General features: G+C 46.6%; 1 long non-coding RNA gene across 1 annotated transcript; it reads left to right on the top strand.

The window, feature by feature from the left end:
- The first annotated feature begins 1228 nt into the window (after window positions 1–1228).
- Window positions 1229–25967, top strand: LOC104139572 (uncharacterized). Its single transcript, XR_693128.2, has 5 exons — window positions 1229–1284; window positions 1653–1972; window positions 2579–2632; window positions 3310–3420; window positions 25165–25967. It is a non-coding gene; the product is annotated as an uncharacterized lncRNA (long non-coding RNA).
- The last annotated feature ends 56 nt before the right edge of the window (window positions 25968–26023 follow it).

Below are 26023 nucleotides of genomic sequence, written 5' to 3'. Positions count from 1 at the left end.
GGAGGAGGTTTGGGAGCCCCCCGGGAGCGGGGACGGGGCTCTGGGAGGAGGTTTGGGAGCCCCCGGGAGCGGGGACGGGGCTCTGGGAGGAGGTTTGGGAGCCCCCCGGAGCGGGGACGGGGGGCGGGAGGAGGTTTGGGAGCCCCCCGGGAGCGGGGACGGGGCTCTGGGAGGAGGTTTGGGAGCCCCCCGGGAGCGGGGACGGGGCTCTGGGAGGAGGTTTGGGAGCCCCCGGGAGCGGGGACGGGGCTCTGGGAGGAGGTTTGGGAGCCCCCCGGGAGCGGGGACGGGGGGCGGGAGGAGGTTTGGGAGCCCGGGAGCGGGGACGGGGCTCTGGGAGGAGGTTTGGGAGCCCCCCGGGAGCGGGGATGGGGCGGCGGGAGGAGGTTTGGGAGCCCCCGGAGCGGGGACGGGGCGACGGGAGGAGGTTTGGGAGCCCCCGGGAGCGGGGACGGGGGGCGGGAGGAGGTTTGGGAGCCCCGGGAGCGGGGACGGGGGGCGGGAGGAGGTTTGGGAGCCCCCGGGAGCAGGGACGGGGCTCTGGGAGGAGGTTTGGGAGCCCCCGGAGCGGGGACGGGGCGGCGGGAGGAGGTTTGGGAGCCCCCCGGGAGCGGGGACGGGGCTCTGGGAGGAGGTTTGGGAGCCCCCGGAGCGGGGACGGGGCTCTGGGAGGAGGTTTGGGAGCCCCCGGAGCGGGGACGGGGCTCTGGGAGGAGGTTTGGGAGCCCCCGGAGCGGGGACGGGGCTCTGGGAGGAGGTTTGGGAGCCCCCCGGAGCGGGGACACCAGGAGGCAGGAGGTGACCAGCCAGGCCCAGCCCTGTGAGGAGGCCTGAGGGGGGCAGGAGGAGAGGGCCCAGGTGGGGAGAAAGGGTTGGAGAGAGGGAGGAGGAGGTGAGGGCCGAGGGGTGCCGGGCCGGGAGGGCGGCCAGGCGAGGCGAGCGTGGGGCGGGATGACGGGTCAGGCCCCTGCGAGGCTGTGTGGGGGCAGGAGAAACCCGCAGGGGCCACGGCCCCTGGCGAAGGGGGTAGAGGCGCGGGGAGCTGGGGCAGGAGGCGATGGCAGCCGCTGGAGAAGGTTCATCGCCGAAAATTGGTCAAGCAGTGCTGGGCAGGCTGCCCGCTGGGCCAGGGAGAGGGCTGCCGGCGCCTGGGCCGGCTGCTTCGACTGGAGCTCGGAGCGGACGTGGTGCAGCCACCGCCTGCGGTAGCGGTGTCTCCCTTAACACCTCCGCTCCTGGAGCTGTGTCGCTCCCGAGGGCCTCCACTCTTCCTGAAAAGGAAAAGTGAGTTTCCAGCCCCTTAAGTACTAGAGAAAGGCCAAAAAAAAAAAAATTAATTCCATACTCGTTTCGGAGGTGAGAAGACAAATGAAATGAACCCCAAATTTCCTAATCAAAAAATCCATTTCTTTGCTGAGATAGAGGGTTTGAATTCTCTGTAGCACTCTGAACTGACAACCTAGGCCCCATGGAATTGGCTTAAAAATTAATGAGGCTTTTAAATGAAGAAAAAAAACCCTAATTACTTCTCCTAGTGGTACACAAGACTCTGCTGTGATAGGCATTGCATAAACATAATGGAAACTTGTTGTATACCCAAATAATTTGCTATGACAGAGCCAAAACCCCTACTCCCCTCCATCCTGCTCTAGGACCACCAGTGCAGAGTATGTGCTCTGGACCCTGTCTGGGAGCAGCCGTGCAGCTCATCCCGTCCGCACCAGGCCTGCCCCGGCTCTGCAGTGTCTGCGAGTTTAGACTACTGCCTCTTCACCAGCAGCCTGGAGACTGAGTCTTCAGTTTTCAGTCCAGCATGCGGGGTTGGATTGGGTGTGGTGTAATTCTACCTCTTCTCCGCTGTACTCTGCCAGGTCCTTGACAACAAAGGTGGCAGGTCCTGGAGCGAACGCGACTGCTAGCAGTTCAAATGTCAGAACTCCCAAAGTACTGTCAGCTGCGTGGTTGCGAGCTGGTTGGTATTTCGGTGTCACCCAACCCAGCAGTTCTGGTCACAGGAACTGTGCTTTGCGAGCCCTGTACCCTCTGATGGAAAACCAGGCATAGGGCATTAGCTGCTAAGGCACTGGCTGTGGTTGTGCAGTCACTGTAGCATGCCATAAATCCAAGCTGCTGCTGACAGGGACAGTCCAAACCCTCTGTACTGCTGTCTTTGTGGCTCCCGGGTCTCAGCGAGCAGAGGTATTGCTGCTCTGCTGCTTGCTACCCGTGAGAGGGCAGCACAAGGCCAGGAGATGTTGTCTGGAGGTTTCAAAGTGCTGATGTCGGGCATCCTCATAGCCTGATCCGAGCGGCACAGGTCAGAGGAGCTAATCCTCTGAAACTTCTTGTGAAACAATGTGTGAATGTTCACTTAAACTTTGCCCTGGAGCATCCTAATTCCAGTGAATAATATGTGAAACCAACCAACCAGGAATAGAACAAAAAATTAATCGTGCTGGTTTTCCTTGCAGTTGAAAAGTATAATGAACATTGACCCTTACTACATTTTTGCAGAAGACTGTGCAAATCCTTCACCTTCATGCTGAGCAGGATCTGTATCTCTGTCATCTTTCTGCAGTATGGCCGATACTGAGCGCTCCAGAATAACTGCTCTTTGGAAAGCATGAGTGATGTAAGACTCGTGAGATTAAAAACATGTTTACACTTTGATTTATTTGCTTTCCAATTTTTGAGCCTCTAGGGCACCCTCAGGTCATGTTTCCATTCTCTTCTTGCAACATTACAAAATCTGGCATAAAATCAAGACAGTTAGCAGGGCTAAAATTGTCAGACAATCAGTATTGTTGCTGATCAAGAATTATGAAGGGTAGCACTTGACAACCCTGCTACCTGATGCCTACTGTCCATATATAAAGTAAAGTCTGAGCAGCAATAAAGCAATCTTTTCCCTCACCCTTCCCCCTAGATATATCTCAGCTGGAGAAACCACCACTGATAACTATAGAATAAAGACATTCGGTAGTTAAGTAGCACTTTTTGTGCCGAGGTGTCACTGGCAACCTGGCTTCTTGCAGGCAAGAAGCCTCTCCTTGAGGCCAAGCCTTCTCCTTGCAATCCCGCTGAGATTGCCTTTCAAGAGGTAGCTTTCAGGGTGGGTTTTTGCAACTCGGTGACTCGTCCGCTGGTTAGCACTGCACTTTGTTTTGCAGAGCCCACAGAATTGTCACTCATCCTGTGTGATTACCTTACAACTACTCAAAGCACGTTTAAATGCCAGTAGTTTCTTCTTTGTTGTTTGATGAAGTGAGTCCAGTATCTTTAAAAATTTCTTTCCATTTTTCTTTCCAGCTGAGTAATGCAGAACTTGCTTTTTCCTGGGATAATCCATAGAGATGGATATTGGGCAATGAAAATGCAGAAGGAAGCCAGGATCATGGGATCTCATTGGACAAGCAGGAGGTAAGAATTTTATGTTCTGTGCTATTTCTGAAATGACTGCTGTTTATGCACCTAACCTTGTGACACAGCAAAAACACTGCCAGAAGAATACTATTACCTGAAAAACTGTTTATTCTCTTTGAAAAATGTGTGAATTGGCAAAGAAGCAGCAAGTTATAATAGGAAGAAGTGAGGATTCCTCTGTCCTGTGTGCTGAAACACCTGTATATCTTGTCACCTTGTTGGGATGGTAGTGACCTTTTCCTTTAAGAAATTGGCCCTGAAAACTGCTGAGTAAATGCCAATTACCGTTGACTGGTGTCCACTGGAGGTGTGATCCTTCAGCACCCCAAAGGAGTGGGCGATGCAGTTCTTTTTGTGGAACCCTCCAGTTCTTTTTTTGTGGTTTTGTGGAACCTCCAGTTCTTTTTGTGGAACCCTCCAGGAACCTGGCTAGTTGAAGGGCCCAGTCCTATGAATTTCAGAGCTCTTTCAACTCTCAATAACTTTGATTGGAGTTAAGGGTCACTCAGTACCTCCCAGTAGGAGGCCCTGAGTGGTCTCAGTGTTTAAAATTAATGAGTTTGAGCATGAGAATCTGGCCTGGGAGATTTTAATCTGAGTTTGCTATTTTTAGCATGAGCTTGAAACTGATTCAAATAGTTTTTCTGCCTTTGATACTGTGTTAGTGTGTTAGAGCCTTCCCTATTGTTAGTCTCACAGGCGCCAAGTCCATCTTCGATCTTAAGATAACTGTAGCCAATGGACTGAGATCGGGGTGAATTTGGCCAGGGATAATTAAAATAATAAATAAAATAACAAAATGAAGATACATAAAGCAAAAGCTTGGGCTTGGAGTGGTTTCTGACATTCTGAAAGTAATTTAAGTGATCCAGGAGAAAACATGCAATGAAATCTGTTTTCTATTATTGCATGAGATGGTAAGTCTTAATATTTGATCAAAAGCAGTTTTTTTTATATGATGAAGATAACACAGCTTGAAGTGATCCATAGAACTGAGAATTTTTTTTTCCATATAACATTTAGAAATTATTGTAGGCTTGACATTCTATTCATTTACTGATAAAACTTGCTGTTCCTATCTTGATCTCACAGCAAATAAAAATAATTTGTGACTGCGTTCTGGCTCCCACAAAAAGTGGTATTTTTGAAGGAAGTGGTGGTAAAAGCTCATTATTGGTACCTATGTATGTGCTAGCTTCTTACCCAGACCCTGTTTGTTGTATATCAACACCAGTCTGTGGTGGAGACCTGATGCTCTCTCAGAGACAGATCTGTCCTGCTGTTAATAATGTTCAGGGTGGCATGTTGTATCTGTGTGGGTGTTGGCTGGACTCTTGGAGTACCTACAAGGAGAGTCTCGGCATACTGCATTGTATTTAAGAAAAAAGGAAGGAGAAACTTATGTGATTCTCCCTTGTGCTCATATTTCTCTGGTCCTGTGGGTTTTGTAAGGCTCCTGAACAAAGCCAAGATTGAATAGGCCAAGGACACTCCATTCCTATGCTTTTAAAGGAATATTTTCCAAGCTGTGAAGTTATGAGTGCCTTCCAAGCTCAATGGTTGTAAGCAACAGCATGTAGAGTTCAGTGTGGAGAATGCCTGTATAGTCTAGCACATCAACGAGCAAGCGGGGCTAGAGGAATCCATTCCCAGGCCTGTCAGTTCTCCCCTCAGTGAGCATCTGTGCTCCCCTTGCTAGTTTTACATTCCTGTTGCCATGCCATCAGTCGATCCCTTTCTTTCGTAGCTTTTATCCACATCATATTTTTGCTGAGGGATGTCCTTGCCCATTTCTCTTGAGAGGATTTCTTTGGAGGCCTCATCTATGCACACAGGGATCAAATAATAGACCACTGATTCAGCAAGGGCCATCAAAGACTGCGGATGTCATTGACCAGGAATGGGTCAGAAAATAAGAAGTCTGTTTCTTATTTTCTCCCTTGGTACTACAGGGAATTCTGCCTCAGAGAATTTATGAAAATGTCAATAAGTCAAATAAGAGTGTTCCGGATGTTTGCAGTAATAATTTACTAGCTGGCAGGGCTTGTCTGTTTACCTCCTCCATAAGCATCTCGTGGGACAGAATTAAGCCTGATTTGGGGTATTTGCTTGAAAGCAGCTCTTGGGGCATCTGCCAGTATGTTTGTATTCCATACAGAGTCAGCTGTGTGATCTTATGCTGCTGACGTTTTAAAGTAAAATGAATAAATAGGCCTCAGGTCTTCTCTACCTCATTGGTGAGATCATTTTGTAACTCGAAAAGCAGTTATGCTAACGACTCAGTATGAACACTTCTGATATTTCTGAAAAGAGAAGCACCAGTTCAGTTAGATGAATACTGTCTGATTTCATGTGCAGCCCAACAGAAAACCCTGTAGGTCCTTCAAATGCCTTATTTGAATGGACCCAGCAGCTGCCAGGGAAAGAGGAGAAGAGGTAGAGGCTGTGCAGCATGGGTCATTGGCCTCACACCTGAACGGGGAGGGACGACAGCCTCATCAAGCTCTCTATCTTGGGTGCAGCACAGTGGAGGGTGGCAGTGCCAGTTCGGCAGTCATCCCTGCAACAGCTTCTTACCATGCTCCAAGCAGCATTTGAGGTGTTCAGTTTAATCTTCCCTGAGCGTGTCTGTTGCACTCTGTTGCTGTAAAGTTAAGATCTGGAATAGGATGGGGGATGTCAAACCCATGTCGTGAAGCAAAGGCAAAGCTGGCCATTGGGTGGAAGAAGCATGTGGTGATTTGGTCTCGACTGTGTTATATCTGGCTCCTCTCAGTGCTGTCTGTCACCTGCACTCTGAAAACTGAACTGAAAACATAGCAGCAACGGGAGATTGCTGGAAATTACTTTTGCCCAGCCCCACGAATTGTCACGGATCAGAAGAATAGTGTATGTGTAGTTGTGGCATGTGAGGGACTCGTGGGTTCATTTCTAGAGTAGTTACAAATCATATCCTTGCTTTTGCTGGAAAACTAGCAAGGAGGCCTCTCAGAGAACATGTCAGAGCTCACTTGACTTTTCTCTCTCTCTCTCTCCAGGTGCGTAAGTACTTGAATTAGCCTTTACTGTCAGTACATTTCTTCCTACAAGTGCGGAGAAGGTAGATTAGGCTCTCCTAGACAACTGTTCCAACAGCAAGGAAAAACAGCGTACAAATAAAGGGTGGGGAATAGCTCAGTGGTGGCATAGCAGTGAAGGATGTGGGGGTTTTAGTGGACCACAAGCTGAATACGATTCATCAGTTGACGCTTTGTAAAAAAGACTGAGCATGTATTAGCAAGAAAGTCACGTGAGACACAAGAGTAATTATGCCTCTCTGGTAGGTATTGGTGCTCCCAGCTTTGAGCGCTACGTTTTAAAGAAGAGAAGTACACACTGGAGCCCTGAGCAGAGCAAGAACGACCAGAGGTCTAAAACTCTGGACCTAGGAAAGAAACTGAAAGAACTGGATGTGTTTAATACAGAAATAAAAGATGAAGGGTAGGGTTTGCTAAGGACAGTCTTCCAAAGTGTGAAAGGTGAGAGGGTTGCAATCAGTTATCCTCTAACTCTGCTCTAGGCAGGACAGAAAGAAAGCTGCTTAACGTCCAGCAAAACACATTTCAATGAGATTTTTGCATAAGGTTTCTTATTAGGCAGCGGACTTCATCTGGGAACTTTTGGGTGGTTTTATAAGTAAGTCAGACAAACCCCTGCACGTGGTTATACTTATGCTTGATAATGCACGTGGGGGGACTGGATCATTTCTTTGAGAATGGGAAAGATTGCTCTTCCTGAATGCTTGGAGCACAGAAACATTTGGTGACGTTGAGAGGCAGCAAATTTAAGTAGGTGGAAAAGGTGTGTTGTCATACAGGGAGCTGCCTTCCAGAAATGTTGATGTCTCCCATTGGCTCCAGTAGTATTTCAGGTTTACAGCGTAGCACTGAAACCAACTCTACAGAAGCCAAGAGCTTACCTAGAATGAAGGAAAAAAAAAAGAACTGATCATTTCTGTGAATGAGACTGCCAGAGTTATAATTACTCAGATATACAATCTCAAGAGGATTTCATAAGAATCTAAACTTTATGCTTCAAAAATAAACCTTTCTTAGTGAATGAGGAAGGGAAGGGGAGATAAGATGGTATTCACACCTCTCCCAGGGTGGGATACCTGTATTTTTGCTGGATACTGCATACGTACTGCAGGGTATGTAAAATCTGTAAGGCTGACCTGAGAACATCTAGGTATAATAAATGCTGTAAATGCCTGAAAGTCATTGAATTTAATGGAGCTGTAGCCATTTTTTGGATGAGGGGTGTTCTGCTCCAAAGGAACCAGTTGAACTGATTCTTAGAGTGAGCAGAGAGCCTGTAGCCACTAGTATTTTTGTTCTTGGTTGCCAGCAGTGCAGTTTACCAAGTTTCTTTGTTAGTGATGAATGAGTCCTGAAAACTTCGGGGAAATCAGTCAAACATTTAGATTTCTACTCAGATTCCAGAAAACATAAATCAGGGAATTAGGTTGGGAATCTTAAAGAATTTTCTCCTAAGTTTAAAGAGGATAAAACCTTACTATCTGACCTCTTTGCCTTGGGGTTGCATGCTTCCAGAAGTAAACACTGTAGTTTACACATTTCTGCTCATACTGGGACAGAAATACACTGAGAAGACTTTTCCTGAGCTTGCTCTCATTTTAGTAAGTGCTGAAAATTCAGAGGAAGGTAGAGGTCCCCTCTTTTTCAGTCTAAAAGCTTAATAGGTGAGGGTTTTCGTGGGCTTGAGTTTTGCAGCAAGAGTTCATATCTTTTTGTTTGTTTTTTGTTTTTTAATTTCAAACTCAGCCAGTTTCTCCCATTTCAGTTTTCTATGTGTTGAAGATATATTGAAATAATTTTAAATCCTCTGAAGCAGTTTTCCAGGTATTCTTTGGCTTTGATGAGAGAGAGCTAATGCCCATATCAAAAGCATCGAGGGAAAAATAAGATTAATTTCCTCCTTTTGTGTGGCAGAGAGGCTGAAGGTGCCACCATTGCTGCAGCTGGCACACAGTGAGCACCTTTGATCTCGTCACTTGCCTTTGAACCGTTTGCAAGCCATAAAGCTTTTTGATTCTCCACTGAGTGGTGTTGCTTTTGGAGCTTGTGCCTGTTAGCTCAGCACAAGGCTCTAGACCTAAGGAAATAGAACTAAAAGGCTCATAAGGGTATCTAGTTTTAAAGTTGCCACTGCCCATGAAGAAGCCAAGCCATTCGTTACTCCGGTTGCCTCCGTGGGCTGGAAAGTTAACTGTGGACAAGCCCAGCTTATGTGGTGAAAAAGAATAGGCAGGTCATGTTATTCTGTAGGCTGCTGCTGACAGTGGAATCAAAGTCCTTGGCAAAGAATTGCAAATCTCGGTCAATCATTTCCAGTGCTTTGAGTGTCCTGGGTGTTATTGGGAGGTTCATGTGAGAAGTGTGACTGATTTATCAACAGATACAGTTCCACAGGGGGAGCACAGATCAAAGGCGGATGGATTCAGTCATTTTTGCCACCCTTTTGTTCTCCTATTTATAGTGAGTTACTAGTTCTTGGACAAGGTGGGAAGAGTCTGTGGGATTTAGTTCTTTAACAAAAACATCCTTTCTCCACAATGTTAATTACTCATTTGTGCCAAACTGGGAATGCGAAACAGAGTTAAAGGATCTAATTAACATTCGCTTCCCCTTTCAACAGATCAGTCTTTACACTCATAAACCCTGGGATAAAACTATTTTCGCTTAGTTTCTAGTCATCTGAGAATCTTCCAGCCTCCACAGAATCTGAATTTCCAGTTTAGGAAAACAAACAAAAAAGCAAAGCTAGAAAGAATATCCTGCCTCTTTAGAAAATGGCCAGTCTTCTTTTCAGCTTAGCAGTGATTATTGTGCATGCTAAAAGTCATTTTTACCATTAAGGCGTCTTCACACAGGTTTTGTTCTGATACACCTATAGTGGGTACAGTAAAGAAAAAATGTTTTAGCTTGGTTTGGCTTATTCCCATACAGGAATAGGTAACATAAAGTACCATTGTAGCAAGATGACTGTGTCTAGCTAAGGCAGTATTATCCTTACCAACATAGACTGGCATAATTAAAGTAGTGTTGAAAAGCCATAGGTTTAGGTTATTGCTTTGGATGCATACCAAGGAATGTTACAATTTTTTCAAAAACTTTGCTTCTCAGAAACAAGGGCTACAGGATTTGGTTCAAAGTTCTTAATTTTGGAAAGCATTTTGAGGTTTGCTAAAGGTGCCATATTTAGTCATAGAAATAACAAAATGAAAAATACATAAGTGTATTTATAGTAAGAATAATGAAGATTTATAGGGTAACGATAGTTGCAGTGTTCCTTACTTAGGAACTCTATATTGAACAGAGTGATTGAATGTTTGGCTTTTAAAAAGAGAGAAAAAAACAAAAAACAGATGAATGATGAGAAACAAATCCTTTTTCTGATGAAAAGCCAAACCTGTGTTTTGAAAATTAAATATTTTTTTGGTTTAAGCAGTGAAAAAATGGACTTGATCTTTGCGACAGCTTGGATTTATTATTGGAACCAGTTGGCTGTGCCATGGAGGAGAGGAATTTTCTGGTAATTAGAGCAAGAAACTGGGAGTCAGAAGCAGTAGGGTCTGTTTTTGGCTGTGGCACTAACACGCTATGTAGCCTTGGGAAACGTGCTGCCTCATTTGTACCTTGGCTTTCCCATCTATAAAATGGGGCTAAGGAAATAATTCAGCTTCACAAATTGCATGCACTAATTAAAGGTCATTTCTACAGCACCTTGAGGTCTTTACTGCTAGCGAGCAGATTTTCACAAGTGTGCGATTCAAAAGCTTTTGAAAAATCCTGCCCTAAACATTTACAAACCTGATTGCCCAGATTCCTAAATCCACGTGTGAGCATCTAATTGAGAACGGTCTGATTTCCAGAAGTTTGTCCGCTGATGCAAAAGAACACGATAAGGAGTGTTTTGTCACTGGACATAACTATGAAAACAGAGTGATCACAGGACTCCCTCCCACTGGGATCCTGCCACTTAGCGCAGCCAGTTTCACAGGCTCCCCCCGGCTCCCCAGCAGTAACATATAATCCCCGCAGGCTTCAGTGCTACGAATGCTGTGGCTCCGTTGCAGCATTTGGAGAGGCAGCTGCAAAAGAGGAAGGTGGGGAACGATCAGCTTAGTCAGTACGTGCAATCGGGGGTCTCCAGGGGGTGCAGAAAGGCTCCTCGCCTCGTTGGATACAGCTTCCTTAGGAAAGCAGCAGTCAGAATTAATTTGAGTAATAGCCGGCTGCACATCCTTACTGGAGTTACCACCAGTATCCCTGAGGCCCCATATCTGATTTGGCCTGGGTCTCCCGGCGGTTCAATTTCAAAACCGCCATCTGTCAGCATGAGAGCTCCTCAGCCGCCCCTTCCTTCGGACGATGCCGTGGTCGGTGAGTAAAAGGAATGCCATTTGCCTTGGACTCCATCCCTCCCCGAAGCAGAGGAAATGTGCACTGACAAGACAGGAAATTCTCGTGAACCACAAGGACCTGGAACTTGCCTCTTGGCTTCCTGTGGGCCTTACCCAAGTTTCAGCTGGGGTGTATAAAGATTATTAATAGCGCTAGTTACATTAGCAGGTTTATGTTTTTCTTCTTCTGTCAACCAAGATATTTCTTCATGTGAGACCTTCAGGTTGTTTGTGTTCGAAGTAGTCAGAGTCGGACCCAACAATGTGGCAGTGTAAGGATTCAACAATCCATTCACGCTAACGGGAAGCCAAGTGGGGATTTCGCCTTATGGAAGGTTCTCGGTCAGAACTGGACAGACTCTGAAGTCTCCTGTGCAAAACAAATAGCTCCAAACTGGGACAGGCTTAGCACAGCTCGGGGTTTTGTTTCACAAGCATTTCTTCCAGCAGTGGTGAACTTCCGGAAAGCAGTCACTTTCTCCTCACTTTGGCTGGCCATTCCTGCCCCTATGCTGTTCCTCTCTGTCATCCTGTTGTAACTTTTGCACAAACCAGCTAGGGAATTGATCTCAATTGAGACAAAAAGAAAAAAAAAAAGGAAAAAAAAGACACTTTCCCTTTTTTTGGTAGGGTTATTTCAGCTACAAAACCAAGTTGTAGTGGCAGTGTAACAAGGAGGGCAAATATGGGAGCTACTTAAGCCAGCGCTTCCACTGAAACGAATGCTTGTGAAACTAGAGGCTAAGCCCAGATCAAGAGGAGCTCTCTTCTGGCCCGCCTGTGAGTCACGAGGACCTCTGAGTGTGTTTTGGCTGCAGCAGGGAGCAAGATACACGTGTGGTTGGGTGTTTGTGTCCAAGGACACAGTTCATGTCTTCAGTGTCTGGTCCCTGGGTAGAAAGCTCTGCTGTTTGTTGGGCATAAAACTCTGCCATGGTCAACAGTCCTGCAGACTGGCTCTAAGTGTGCAGAGAAAGAACGGGTTATATGGAAACCGGAAAGTCTTAGATTCACCACATTTCAGAAAGAATGTGACTTTTTAAAATAAGGTTTCCTCACTCAAAAATGAGTGCGTTGCTTTTAATTCTCTAAAGTGCATATGTTTGCGTAAGGTGGGGACATGTGCTGATGGAGGAAAGGAACTAGTTATCATCCTGGACAGAATATCAGACAAACCTGACTAATGATCCAAGAGGGGACAACATTTGGGTGGTTATCAGGTAACCCAGCAAGGTGTCCTCACAAGATCTCTGGGAGACAACTGTTCTGATGTAAGGAAGAGAAGACCTAATCTTGAAATGTGCTAAGCACTTCCTGCAAACTACTGATTTCACCTTCTCCTGCTTTCTGCTGGAGTCACTGGTACTTGGTACCTACCAGGACAGATCTGCAGCTCGCATGTAGGGAGCCATGTAGGGAGCCAGTCTGCTGTGTTTAGGAGAAGGTGCGTTTTGTCTAGCCAAGCAATGGAAGGAGCATTTGGAAAGCACTAGCATGGCTGAGTGCTTTGATCATCATCACAGGATGGTGAGCCACTTCACAGTATCTGAGCCACTCTATTCACAAGGAATTAAATAGGGTTTATGGGGTGACGAGGTGGTGGGCTGATTCTCTCTTGAGAAGACTTTTCTCAGGAAAAAGTACAGAGATGGGTAAGAGTTCAGCTTTGTTTATTCCAGCTTTATTCTGGAGTGTAATATGTATTGTAAACAACTTTCTTCCTAGGAAAGTATGAGCGTGAAGGCTGTCCTTATTTATTTTCTCCGTTTTTAAGACTTAGCCCAAAGTGGTAGGAGTTCCTAGTCTTTGCCAAATGTTAGTGCTTTTAAAAATAAGCCCAACGTGTAATTTCACTTACTGTGTGCTTTGTGCTTGTCACGCCAAACAATAGCCACAGCAGAACATGAGCTTTGAACAGCCACCCTGAATACAAGCTAGTCTTGCCTCCAATGCAGAGTGAGAGCAAGAACCCTTAACCCTGCACAACGCAAACAAATCCAGGGTTACTCTCTGGGGCTGGACCCACCAAATCCCTTTATTAGGTGCCCAGGACATAAGCTTCCTTTATCCATCCTTCCTCTCTATTGTGTGGAGTGGTGCATTGCTGCGCGGAAGAGGGGGAGATCAGAAACATTCTTTCTCTATGATCAGGCTGAATCTCTCCTTTTTTTGATTTCTTTATGCCTTGGAGAGCAACTGTAGTTCCCTCCTGGGACCAAACTCGAGCCATAACAAGGCTTCCTTTCTCCTGACGTCTCTTTTGACCTTCATTTCACTCTTAACTGCTGTGTCAACTTGACAACCCCAGAGCATGCCCTGACCTTGCAGTATTACTGCAGAAGTCGCTAAGACTGATTGGGAAGTGTGTTAGTAATGAATTACCAGCACCAAAGGCTGCAGCACACGAGTGTTTCTTAGAGGTCAGATTTTGTTTCCATCTGTTAGTTGCTTAGATCCCAGTTAACTGCTGAGATCAGCTAAGGTGCAGCCCCATGTGCTAAGGCTTAGAGCTGCAAAATACGCCTGGAATATATCTAAATGTAGCCAGTCTACTCATATTGACTCCTATGTGAGCGCTGGACAAACAAAGCATTGCACTGTACCAGTGCCACCCTGAGGTGGGTTGTATTTTGATCCTGTGGGTGCTGGTTGACCCCTCCTCCCTCAGTCATCCTCACTAGTGAGGAAATTTTGCCTGGCCCCTTGACTTCACAACTAAAAGAAATAATATGACCCAAAGAAGAAGTCTTCTTGAATTTCCTGAGGGTATGTTTGTGTCCTTCCTTGCCCTCTGCTCTCATGCTGCATTTTCCTCCTCTCCCCAGGAAAGCAGCTCAGAGCCAGCCCTGTTTTTTTCTTCTTCTGTAAAGGGTCGTGCAGAGCCCTGGCAACGCGAGGGGATGTCTCCAGTGCTGTCATTCCCACCGTAGAAAAGGCTGAAGATTATTTGTGTTTCCTTTCAACCTTATTTCTCCTGGAATGATTCTTACAAAGATACCTTGTTGTGCAGAACAGGCACCACCCACCTCTTCAACCACTCTTTTAGCCACCTCTTCCTTTTCCAGCAGCCTGAGCCCTCCCACCAGTGCCTGAGACCGTCTCTACCAATGATCAGGGTGCATAAAAAGATCTGGACTTCTGACTTCTGTTGTTAAATGTCATGGGAAGAGGGGGCATGACAGTTAACTCTTGGCATGGCCTGTCAGGAGCATGGAGCCAGCTGGCAGTAAAGTGAAGACTGAATTTTAATCACGAAGAATGCCCTTTGTAAGAAAGGGAAAAAATCTGTTGTGCTTGTGTTTTTGCTTTCAGCTAAAGATTGCAAAGCGTTTTCCAGAATGGCATTATCCCCATTTTGCATATATGGGAAACTGAGGTACAGAGAGACTTATTTGACTTACTGAGGACCAGTGCTTGTTTTAGGGAGCTAGAGCTATGGAGCAAGCCAGAGTCCACCACTTTTTATGTCCCAAATCCATGTATCCTGTTTGTTGGATAAGATGTTGCGAATCGCACTGAAGCATTCACACTCTACTAGTCTAACCACAGCTGTCCTTGTAGCTGGCATCACCAGGAGGAACTCCACCCTGCCAAGGGCTCAATGTCAGCTGAGTGACACTTCCACGAGAATGAATGGCACAAATGATTTGGGTCATGAATATTCATTTGGACTGTCAGTGAGGGTTAATCCAGGCTTGAATCTCCCTACAACCAGCAGCCTCCAAAGCCCTGAGGGCAGGCTTGCTTCCAGGCAGAGTGACAATGATGAATTTGGGATCAAGTGCAAGCCAGTGGATTGTGATCAAGGGGATCTCTGCTGGAACATCCAGTATCTGACATGAGAACAGAGTCCAAATCTTCCAAGCTTCTGTGTTCTTGACAGCGCTCCCTCAAAGAAAGAAGCCATGAATGCGTGGAGGCCTGGGGTTTGCAGCTGGACAAGAATTCTGCACAAACACTGTGTGTGTGTGTGTGTGTGTGTGTTAAATGAGTGGGAGATGTTTTGAATTCATCTACATCACCTTAAGACATTCCTCAATCTCCAAATAACTTGTTCCAGGCACAAGTGAGCTAAATCTCTGCAATAGAAAGGCTTAGTTCTGGTCCCAGTGTGACTTTGTAGTGGCTACACTTTTAAACTTGGGAGGGAAAGTGAGCACTTGAGTTCCCTAAAGACCCATGAACTGGCCCTTTGAGTTTTCTTTATCTGTCAGAGGAAACGAGTTAGTACCTAGGACTGTGGGAATGTGCTCTGCCCTTCTCGTGACGCAGAGAGGAAAGAAAGAGTGGCAGGCCACTGCGAAGAGAAGAGAACATCCAGGAGTCACATCCTCTTCTGCAGGAGGATGGGAAGGTCCCATGCATTTCCGCCTGGTAATTGTGCTCCTTGATGCCTTTGAGGACCATGAAACGTAAAGGAAGAAGACCAAAGGTGCATATGACCCCTTGGACCTCCTCACAGGACCTTTTGATGACTCAGTCTCCCAGTAGCAGCTCCAACCTTTTCCTACTGGCCCCTCACAAATTAGGGAGGATGATACAGAGAGGACACAGCAAGATGCAGTTTCAGCTGAGTTCCCAGGAGGATGTGTGCTCCCTGTCCCACCAAGCTAACTCTTCTCTTTCACCACTAGCTGATTTCTTTGCTGGTAGCTGTAGTGCTGAGGTCAAGGGCTGAGTGCACCAGAGGGCTCCTGTCTAGAGAGTCCTTCCAGGAGAGTTTTGGAGACAAGTAAAAACATACAGGAGGCAGACAGGTAAGAGGATGCTTTTCCAACATCCTCCAACATCTCTGAATCTGGGTCTCTCCCTCCTTGGTCCGTGTGGAAGTTTAAGGCCTCATTCCACTCTGAGCATATCACCTTGGCTCTATCTGAAACCAGTATTTGGGACTTGTGGGGTAAAACTGGACAGCAGAAACTAAGTCTTCTTCTGTTTTCTTGGCTATAGGGAAAGGAAACCTTTATCCGTGCACCCACAGCAGGCATCGCATGGCTAGTTAGATCTGGGGAAGAGGAAATCGCATTCCTCTAACACATCAAGGGCTGGATACTGCCAGAAGCAGGATGCTGGGTTTATCAGGTCAGTGGTCTGACCTGGGACAACAATCCCTGTGTTCCCCCAGACTGACTTGCTTGGTGAAATCTTTTGTCTGATCTCAGCATCACTTTAAGCAGCCAGCTCCAAGGGGGAAGAGAGGAATGGCCTCCTGCAGAGCCAGGCCTTACAAAGCCGTCTGTGTGGGATGGAAGGTCCCCTGCTCTCTGGCTCCAAGGAGCGTGTGGGTGTGTGTATGTGCGTGCCATGGGGGGAGCACTTCTGGCAAACGACGGACTTGTCCAAATAAACAGAGGCTAAAAACAGCCCGTCCTCAGCCCCTTGAGAAACCCCGCAGCAGATGTTGCCAGTGACTGTAGGTCCTTGTTGGGAATCCCATGGATAATCGTTGACAGCAGGGAAACACATGGCAGCACACGGCAGCTCAAAGAGGGCCGTCTTTGTTCGCTGAAATCACTAGGATATCTGTCCTGTCAGTGCTGATGAAAAAGCACTGGCTGGTTCGCGCTCAGAGCAGGGAGTGAGCAGAGCTGCCTTTGGCTCTTGGCTCGTCTGCCGACTTGCTGTGTGGCCTTAGTAAGTTGCCTCTCTCCTCTGGACTAAGGTTCCTCCTGTGTGCATTGAGGTCAGCGATAGAGAGCCGTCTCCCTGGGGGAATGTGCCTGAGGTTTTACACTTTGCAAGGTGTTTTGGGGCTGGAAGGCCACAGAATTGGTAAATGTTCAATATTAGTATAATTACGTATGATTCAAAAGATGAGACGGGGCTGAGAAGTTCAGCTGAAAGGTCACCTTCAGACAGAATATAAGACAGAATTCTTTTCCCCCAGTGAAAATTTCCAGGTGCCATGTAAGTGGGAAATGAAACAGAGGAACAGGCTGGCTGGGTACGGTCAGAGGTTACACGGGGGCAGGCTGGTCCTCTCTTACACGCAGTGAAAGCTGAAATGCTTTTCCTTCTTTTTACCGTATTGTGAGTTCAAATTTTGGCTTTGTTACTCCATGATTCACGTTTCAGGCACAGCGATGGCTGTGTGAGGTGCCTCAGGCTAGAGGAACAGAGAACTGAAGAACTTTGTGCAGTCCAGGCAAGGGCGTAACAGGAGGCAGGAGCAGACGGGCAGACGACGTGGGATCAGAGTGGTAAAAGAGTGAGTCAGGCCACAGTGCTTTGGCCACCCTGTGCGAAGTGCCGTATTTGTGACCTGTTCTGCACACTGCTGTCAAGTCTCCTGGCATGCAGGTAGTCCACTGGTATTCAAGGACTTCTTTCCCTTTGCAGAAGCAAAATTGAGGTAGGAGTGAGAAATCATGGACAGAAACTTGGACCTAAGGGCACGCTGCTGTTTTCCGCTAGTATAAATATGGGAACCACTTTCAGATTTCTCCTTATCAGAAACATCCCATTGATTGTCTCATAAAATGAAAACATTATGCAAAGCCTAAATCTATGAAAACCTGGGACATTGTTCTCGTTGCGACCGTGTGAAGTAACCATATAGTTCCTGCTACACCTGAACACTACAAGCAGCTTGGGGAGCGACAAGATTTTCTTAAGCGTTCTCTGAAATCATGTTGCACGGGTCAAAGGCATCCAAGGGACACAGCAAAACATTTTGCTTCAGGGGCCAGAGGGAAAGCAGTTGTGAATCAGTGTGTCCATGGAAATTCCCTACAGCAGGGCACCTACAAGGAAGGATGTGTCTTGGACAGATGTTGATGAAAAAATATACAGATCCATGTACGGGCCCCAGAAACTCCAACAAGCTGGCCTCAGCGCTTTCACGACACAGGCTTTTCTCTTCTGCTGCTCCATTTTTTTTTCTTTCTTGCAGCTTTTTCCAGCATCTCATAGGACCTGATCATCTGCCTATCTTATCATGCCTTCTAGCCCAATGCAACCCATATCCCTCTGAATGAAGTACTGGCAGATTGTTCCTGTCTGATCCCATCCCTGCTAATCCTGAGAGGTTACAATAGAGTTTAAAAGTCACACGTGTGGGAATCGGGTCAAGAAGCACCAAAAGCAGAGTGTTTGAGGCCAAGGTGAAGTGGCAGGACCATCTTGTGCAGTTGGAAAACAAATCAGGAATATTGAGTGGGAATTACCTCATTGCACTACCTGCACCAGTTTCACCATGGCATAGCTGGGTGGTCTTCTGAGTTCTTCTGATTTGTCTCAGCACGTAGGAAAGGACATGTGGAGTCCGTTCGCTGTGGCAGTGTGTCCCTAATGGTTAGAACAAAGAAGGGAGTAAGACATGAAAGACTTGAGATCCAGTTTTGAAAAGAGTAATTTTAAATTGGGGGTGATTTCTTGCAAGATGGGTGTCTAGCATTAAAAAGTCATCCTCATATCACAATATTAGAAATGCCCTAAATCAGTAGCTGCTATTGAAAATGTGCAGATTTGAGTCAAATCCTATCTTCACAGCTGCCACTGTCGTACTACATAGCCCTGAGAATGGCTGTTACGTGCTTTATCTCTCACCTGTAAAAGTGTGGGGGGGTACTTACTTGCTTTTGGATAGTGCGTGGAGATGTTTGGATGTGACCATTTCAGGTTTCTGGGAAAGCCTGGTGGCTCCCTCTGCTTGGGTAATGCTGGTCACAGAAATCAGTCGCAGTAGTCCCAGTCATTCGGAGATATGATGTTAGTGTAGCGGGAATGAGGCACCTTGAGGAACGAGATGTCAAATAGCTGGTGTTTTGCTGCAGGTGAGAAAATACCTGCTCTCAGGCAGTGGAAAAGCTTTTTAAGAAACCCTATGGTACTGTAAAACTTGCCAGAGGATCTCCAAAGAGATACTTGCCAGTGAAATTAGTTCTCCTTTGGGCCGTAAGAAATACCTGAATCTTGAGGAAGGCAAGGGAAATAAAGGAAAGTGACTGATTCTGCAGAAAATCCTTTTCTTCCCAGACTTGTTACATAAGTGTTTATTGCTCAGATCTGAATGACTTCAGTAGTGCAAATAGGTTCCTGCAGTACTTTAGAAAGCCTTATCTGAGACATCTTGTAAACTCTTTTCATCAAGAAGTGAATTAGCACATGGTCCTTTCTGATTCTCCCCCTACCAAAACTTTTCTGATTCTCCCACTACCACAACTTTCTTCTCATAAAAGAGGAATGGAAACTGATTCCCTTCTGCCTTACTTTGGTCATACAACACTGCAGATCTGTAGGTTCAAAAAAGTTATTCTTTATTTGCCAAAGTAGAATTGGTCTACAAAGTCTTGAATGCTCTTTTCCTGCTAGATTGCCTGCTGTCTCGGTTATCCAGTGACTAGTTAGAAACATTTGCGTTGAGGTATTCAGGAGGGGAGATATCACTCCAGTACAAACCATGTTTTGAAATATCTTGGCTCTCGCTGGCTAGGAAGGTTATAAATACTGTTCCCAGGACAAACATTCTCCATGTCTGAGAGCTAATGAGCCAAACAGCTGTTCTGAGGCTATCCACCTCTGACACCAGTAAACACTAAGCCATGTGAAAAAGATTTTAACATGCCCAGACACTCCAGTATAAGAGGTTGTGTGTGTATCTAAAAATGCAGTTCTGTTGCCACATCCATTTTGCACCTTCAAAGGAAAAAGTCCTTTAGTGACCGTCTTTGACACCTGTGACTGTCAGAACAAAATCAACACAGACCTTAATCTCGTCGACACTCGTGTAAATCCAGCTGTTTTCAATAAAATGCACCATGTTTACAGAGGGAAGAGCATGGAGTGTCACAAATGTCTCTCGTAGGAAAGTAATGCAGTTTTTGTAAGGATCCATCTGAAATGTGCCACGTGCAGACAGTATTCACTGATATCCTCTGCCTGTCTGAGTAGCTTCAAGTCCAAAGCACCACTAAATCCACTTTAACTGGCTGACTAAATTGGGCTTATGGCTGCTTTGCACTATCAGAACGATGAAAGGTGGCCTGGCTCATGCTGACACATCTGACCTAAAATATAAAAGAATTTGTAAACAGGATCTGGGAGCCGTTTGAAGAATCAAATAGCTCTGTCCATAAATTTATATCAACACAGCACAAATATCCAGGATTTACTTCAGAAGTGACATAACTAGGAGACTTAATCATACATTCAACCTAGATTAGTCAGAAAAAATGTGCAGGTGATCTTACAGTGTATTTTGCAGTTGTTAGGAGTTGGATAACTGTGCAAAAATGGATGTTTTGCATGGAAAACTCTGCTTCCCAGCCATGCTTTGGGAGGGTTACAAAGCCCTTCTTGCACAGCTTTTGCCCATTAAGTGCCCCCCCACATCCCCAGATTCTAACCAATGTTAAAACTGGCCCACTGAAACTGAACTAAAATACAGCTGCAACATAACAGGACCCAGGAGAGCAAACGCCATGTTACCAGGCGGATCTCAGAACTACCAGTTCTGGTAACAGCAGTAGTTGCATAAATCTAGAAAAGCTCCTTTGACTCTATCTGAACTACTGAGAGCAAAACGAGGTGTATTAAAGGGCACCAGTTCCTGATCTGGGGCTGTGGGAACCTGATGCCTGACTCATGTTGACTTGAACCCAAGCGGCTATTTCGTTCAAGCAATGTCAAGGCAAAGTTGTGAACGGGACCTTTTCATTCATGTTCCCAGTAAGCATGTATCTTCTTAAAAAAGAAAAAAAAATAAACTAGGTCAGTTGAGCGCAGCAAATAGTTTTGTCTTTCTTGTTTTGAGCTTTAAAAAATGTCCCAGTTGCTTAAGTGAAAATTGCTGTGAAATATGTCCCAAGGCCCTTCTTTTGTTTGTCTGGCTGTCATTAATCATTGCAGAAGTCTTTCTCTAAGAAGTGTAATTGGACAGTTTGCTTTTAGTAACTCAAGGTTGGATGCTGATCTTACTTCCTTCATTTGCATCTGGCATTAGTCTGAAGGAGTAAGCAGAGTGACTCAGGATTTAAATGAGAGCAGAAGCGATCATCGGAAGCATACTCATTTCTTGAGCATCTGGAGCACATCATATATTTATTGAAAAAACAACCAAACATCTAGTGATAACTACTCTTTGACATCTCAGTCATGACATTCTCTCTAACAGGGAGACGGGGTAAGGGTGGGAAGAGAAAAAAAGCAGCAGGAGGGTAAAGGAACTAAGAAATCTGGCCTTCATATGCTCATACAGTTGGGCAGGACACACTTCTCCTGCTGGGTTTTCCCCACTCCTGGCCCCTTGGATTCAGTGGAACTACTCCTGATTTACACCTCTCTGAGTGGAGCAGAATCAATCCCTTTTTCTTCAGCAAAACAAACAGTTGTTACTTGGGAAGAAAAACAGAGGAATCTTAAAATGCGACCCACAGCTGAGCGGAAATTCTCAGCAACTCAAGAATTTGGGTTTCTCTAGTTTGTAAACAAGGAACCCTCGGAGGGAGCATGTTGATTAATGCCATGGGGGACTACAACAGGACCCTTCCTGTGGCCGTGTGACTGGAGAGTCACCCTGCCACGCTCACGGCAGTACCAGGGACGTGTGACAGGTTGGACTTTGTATGTGGAGGGGCAGGATGCTCTCAGAGAGGAGGGTTCGAGCTTTGGGGATGCTGAGGGTGGCTTCTCTGCTGGCTCTGAGCCCTCAGCCAGGCCAAAATTGTGATCAAAACAACCCTAACTGTCAGAAGAAATTGAGATTCTGTGCTGAACTGTAAGTAGGTAGGGGTCTAAAGATACACAGCTTAGAATTATTTTCAAAAGCACCCTAGCGGTTTGGGTGCCAAAATCCCGAAGGGAATTGAGGTCAGATCCTCAACTGGTGTCAACTGGTCAGCTCCTTCCAGGGCCCACCTCTGGCCAGTGCGTTCCAGCTCTCTCCAGATCCCAGGTTCCTGTAGCCCTCATGGATGCACTCCGGGTTCGCTGGTACAGGATAGGGGGAGAGACAAAAGTTGTCCTCCCTGAAGTCTTTGCAGGAGGAGGATAGGGAGCTCTAACTTGGCAAAAGTCTGCAGGGACAGTCTTGCCTTGCTTCCCCTCCACAAACCCCCCAGCACTAGTTTGAAACATCCAGTTAGCCTGAGCTGAGGTGCCGAGTTCACTGATTTGGGAGCTGTCAGTCAGGTGTGGGGAGCTCCCTCCAGCAAAACAGAAGAAATACACATGCACATTCACACGCACGCTGCTTGCTTAGCACAGTCCATTAAACTCAGCATGAACTCCAGGCCCAGCCATAACCCATGATATTTATGGAGTGAATATCTTCCGGTAAAGGATGTGGAAGAATAACACAACTGCTGTAGAGCCCCTACCCTCCCTCACATTCACTCATATCTCACGCATATGCTTTTAGGGCTATTTCACTTCACTAGGACTGGAAGAGCAGAGTCAGATCCTGGCTGCTCTTCCATGCTGCATAGGAAAGGGAAAGACAGAAGAAATACTTTACCGCTCCTTTTCCTGCCCTAGGGAAAGCCCAAATCCTGCTAGGAGCATTCTGGGCCCCAGATGTGGGGACTTAGTATGATATCAGTAGTATTTTCCCCCAAAGGCTGTCTTGCTGGAGCAAGCATAAGCCGTAATCATGCTAGCTGCTGGCCTTAGGTGTTGTGAGACATGTATATTGTATGGCCACGAAGCAGGATCGGGATTTGCGTCTGGGCCTGCTCCTACCCTCAGCACTGAAGATGCTCTTTGTTTTCCGGCAGCTACCAAGCAGACTGCTTGAGGCAGTGCAGTTGCTGGTGCAAGGGCTGCGGTTGTTCAGTGCCCTCTGCACCCTTCTTCCCTAGGGAAAGGGCAAGCGTATGATACCTGGGAAGAGCTGTTCCTGTAGAGCAACTTATTGTCAGCCTGCATGAGACAAGCAGGCTCCCTCAAGTTCAACTTTCCAGCATCTACAACATTAAAATAGACCCTCCCTCGTGCCTGGTCCCTCTTGTCATCTGAGGAGAAAGTCTGATAGAGAAGAAGCCATGGGGAATTGATGGTTGCCAGATGTTCCTGCTATGGCTCTGCTGATGCCTTCCACAATCCAGAGGTTTACACTGCCTGTCAAGTTCTCCTCTTGGGGCAAGACAACCCTGGCTACTCCAAAATTAGTAGCTCCTGCCTTTAAAATCTGTACATACAGTGGTCTGTCCTGGAGCCCCAGTTGCAGGCACGTCTCTCTCTCAGGACATGAGAAGGACCTGGTTCTGGTCTTGTGTTTAGGAGAAGTTGACTACTGCAGAGACTGTGTTGAGGTAAAGCCTGCGCTGATGAGATCGGGAGCAAGCTTGTTGTTTCCTTGTAGCTTCACTCTGCCATGAATTGATGGGAGATGTTGCTGGACTGTGCAAACAGGAACACCCGCGCTCAGAAAAAAACCTCAATCACCACCATTAAGCAATAAACTTTGCAAGAAGATGGGAGTTGCCATTCCCCAAGCTCATTTAATGGCCTCATCTGAGAGACTCTAGTGACAACATTATTTTAAGATGGCCTTTCCAGAGCTGCTATATTCTGTCTTCCAGCTACAACTCAGCCTGCTCTTTCCAAGCGCACTGTGTGTGTCGTGCAGCGCTGCCTCCCTGCCAAGCCGGCCACCTCGCATAAAGGTATCCACAGGGCATAATGACTTCAGGAGGCAGCTCAAGGAGAGAAGACAGAAAACCCTTTCACACTGTCTCCTTCCTAACCCCGCTGAGCCCCGCATCACTTTGGAGTCATTGGCACAGATCAAGGGCTGTCCCTTTTGTTTGATAAATAACTACATGGGATGACTTGGAACCAGCAACAATCCCTCTGTAGGGAAGGGTCTGTAAAACTGGAGGGTCTGCTCTCTCTCCCTCCTTTTGAATGAGCTGCAAAGAGCTTTAGAGCTGTCCAATTAAAATAACCCTAGGACAAAAATAGGATGAGAGAGTGCTACTTTAAAAACAAAGCAATTAAGCAGAGCCTATCCTTTCCCTTCCCCAGAGGCTCCTATGGAAGAGGCAGCTTTTGAGCCAGAAATCACTGCTCAGTTGGGTATTTCTGGCATTTGAACCCAAAGCAAGCGATGACCTTGCAGCGCTGGCTTGGGAGGAGAAGCTGTACTGAGCACATGGCAGCAGATGAGACCAAGCCAACAGGCACTGACACATCTCCCCTAAAGGCTAGTTTTGCTGTAGCCTGTGGAACAGCAGAAATGAGATTCAAAGTGTGGGAAGGAGCAGTGAGCAGACACTGGCACAAGCTGCACCAGCAGCCGCCAAGCCCAGTGTGGGGCCGTGCAGTAAATACCATTTCAGGCCTTAAGACCGAGAGGGGAGAATAGGTTTGGTTTGGAGCTCACAGATCTGAGTCCAGCACTAGGTCACTGAAACCTGGTGCTAACTGGCAGCATGAAGGGACAGGACTGAGTCCAGCCAGCTCCATCGACGGGAGTTGTGGGAGTTCCTCTCCAGGAAGGGTCAGGCTCGCTGCCTGCTGCTGGCATGGCCTCAGCCATTGCAGGGATTTCTACCTTTGGTTTGAAGACCTGCTGCTACTGATGTAATGGCAGGTAACCAGTATCCACGCTGACAGCCAGAACGTTTCAGTAATCTTGCTGATAACAGCAATGCTGCCTTAAATATTCTTTTGTACCTCCTAATGCTTTGTTTGAGCTTTGGGATGGCTTTCCATAACGTTACTCTCCAAATAACAGGAGAATGAGTGACTGCCAGTAGTGTATGTGTCCTCAGAAGTGCAGAAGGAGTATTGATTCACCAAATTCATCCTGCAGTGAGCACCAGGGATTAGCTACATCACTGTGTGGTTGCTTGGCTCTCTGGTGCCTCAGGGGTGCTAGGGGCAAACTTCTAGCTGGAGTTACGTCAGCGCAGTGTCAAATTAACCTTGTGCTACTGTTCTTAAAAGTCCCTTTGTCAGAGGGTGATCCCTCTGTCACATATTCTTTCTTTCACCGCTCATTTTAGTTCATGTAAAGGGTGAAGGAGTCTTGGATCCTTCTCATGAAACCGGTTCATTGGGATTCCCCTCTGACTCAGCAGACTGGACTTTTCCCTGGCCTCTTCAGCCGAGATCCCCTGCAAACACACCTAGGGCTTAAACTGATCTCCCAACTTCTTTCCCACGTACATTCTGGTAAAATGAATAGCCCCAGTGTGAGCATGGGAAGTTGTCTTATTCCTGCTGTTTGTCCACACTCTTGTTACAGGATAGCAGTACAGACTAAGCCAACATATTAGCTTGAGAAGAATTTGTGGAGCTGGAAGTAATTTTGTTTGTTTTCTTTGTTCTAGGAAAGGGATCCACCCGGCCTTGCCAGCCCTCCGTGTTCAGGGCAGAATGAAAGGGCGTCCAGAGCTTGCTAGTATTTGAGTGGTGCACTGGGACAGCGCAGTGTCCTGGCCCTTGTTGTTTCCTCTGAAGGAAGATGAGCCCAGAAGAGGAGGAACTTCACCACTCTAGGGGGCTTGCACATGGAAAGAGTGAGTTTCCCAGTTTTAGCTGAAAGGCAACGACACTGGTGAGTCTGTTCAGCCACTTGGTCCTTTCCCCACTTGGAACACCAGGGACACACAGAGCTCTAACAGTTAACGCCAGAGTTGAGAACATTTCTGTGGTTTTTGAAGGCGTCGAGTGCCAAGTGACCAAGAGCTGATCTGGCAGGAAAAGTCTCTTGGTTTTCCTTACCTCCTTGAAACATAGCCAGGGTGCCTAGTTTTCATTTTTCCTACCCCCTTTTTCGAAGTCAGAATACCTTGGACTCAAAATCGTTATAACTTTTAGAACCCCCAGTAACTGTTTTTTAACAAAGCCTCTTGACCTAACAGATTGGCCTATCTCTGCCAGGCAGGTCATTAATTTCCAGTCTAATGCACAAGGGAGAACATTGTGAAATGACTGCATAAAGAGGCATTAGAGTAAAGATGATTTGGGGCTATTTTCCTGGCAAGGAAATTGAACCAGCTAGAGCTTTTATTTTACCTGACTCACGGCTGTATTGCAGGGATCAAATTAGAAAAAAAACAAGTGAACATTATTCACCTAAAGTGTGCTTTCAAACCCATTTCTGTGGACCTCCGATGCCACAATGGTATCATGCTTCTGGGGGTGAAAATTTAAACCATGGAGATGAAAACTATTGGTTTCGATAGC

The sequence above is a fragment of the Struthio camelus genome, chromosome 23 (genome assembly GCF_040807025.1).
Source record: "Struthio camelus isolate bStrCam1 chromosome 23, bStrCam1.hap1, whole genome shotgun sequence".
NCBI lineage: Eukaryota > Metazoa > Chordata > Aves > Struthioniformes > Struthionidae > Struthio > Struthio camelus.
This window is presented reverse-complemented; position numbering and strand designations above follow the sequence as displayed.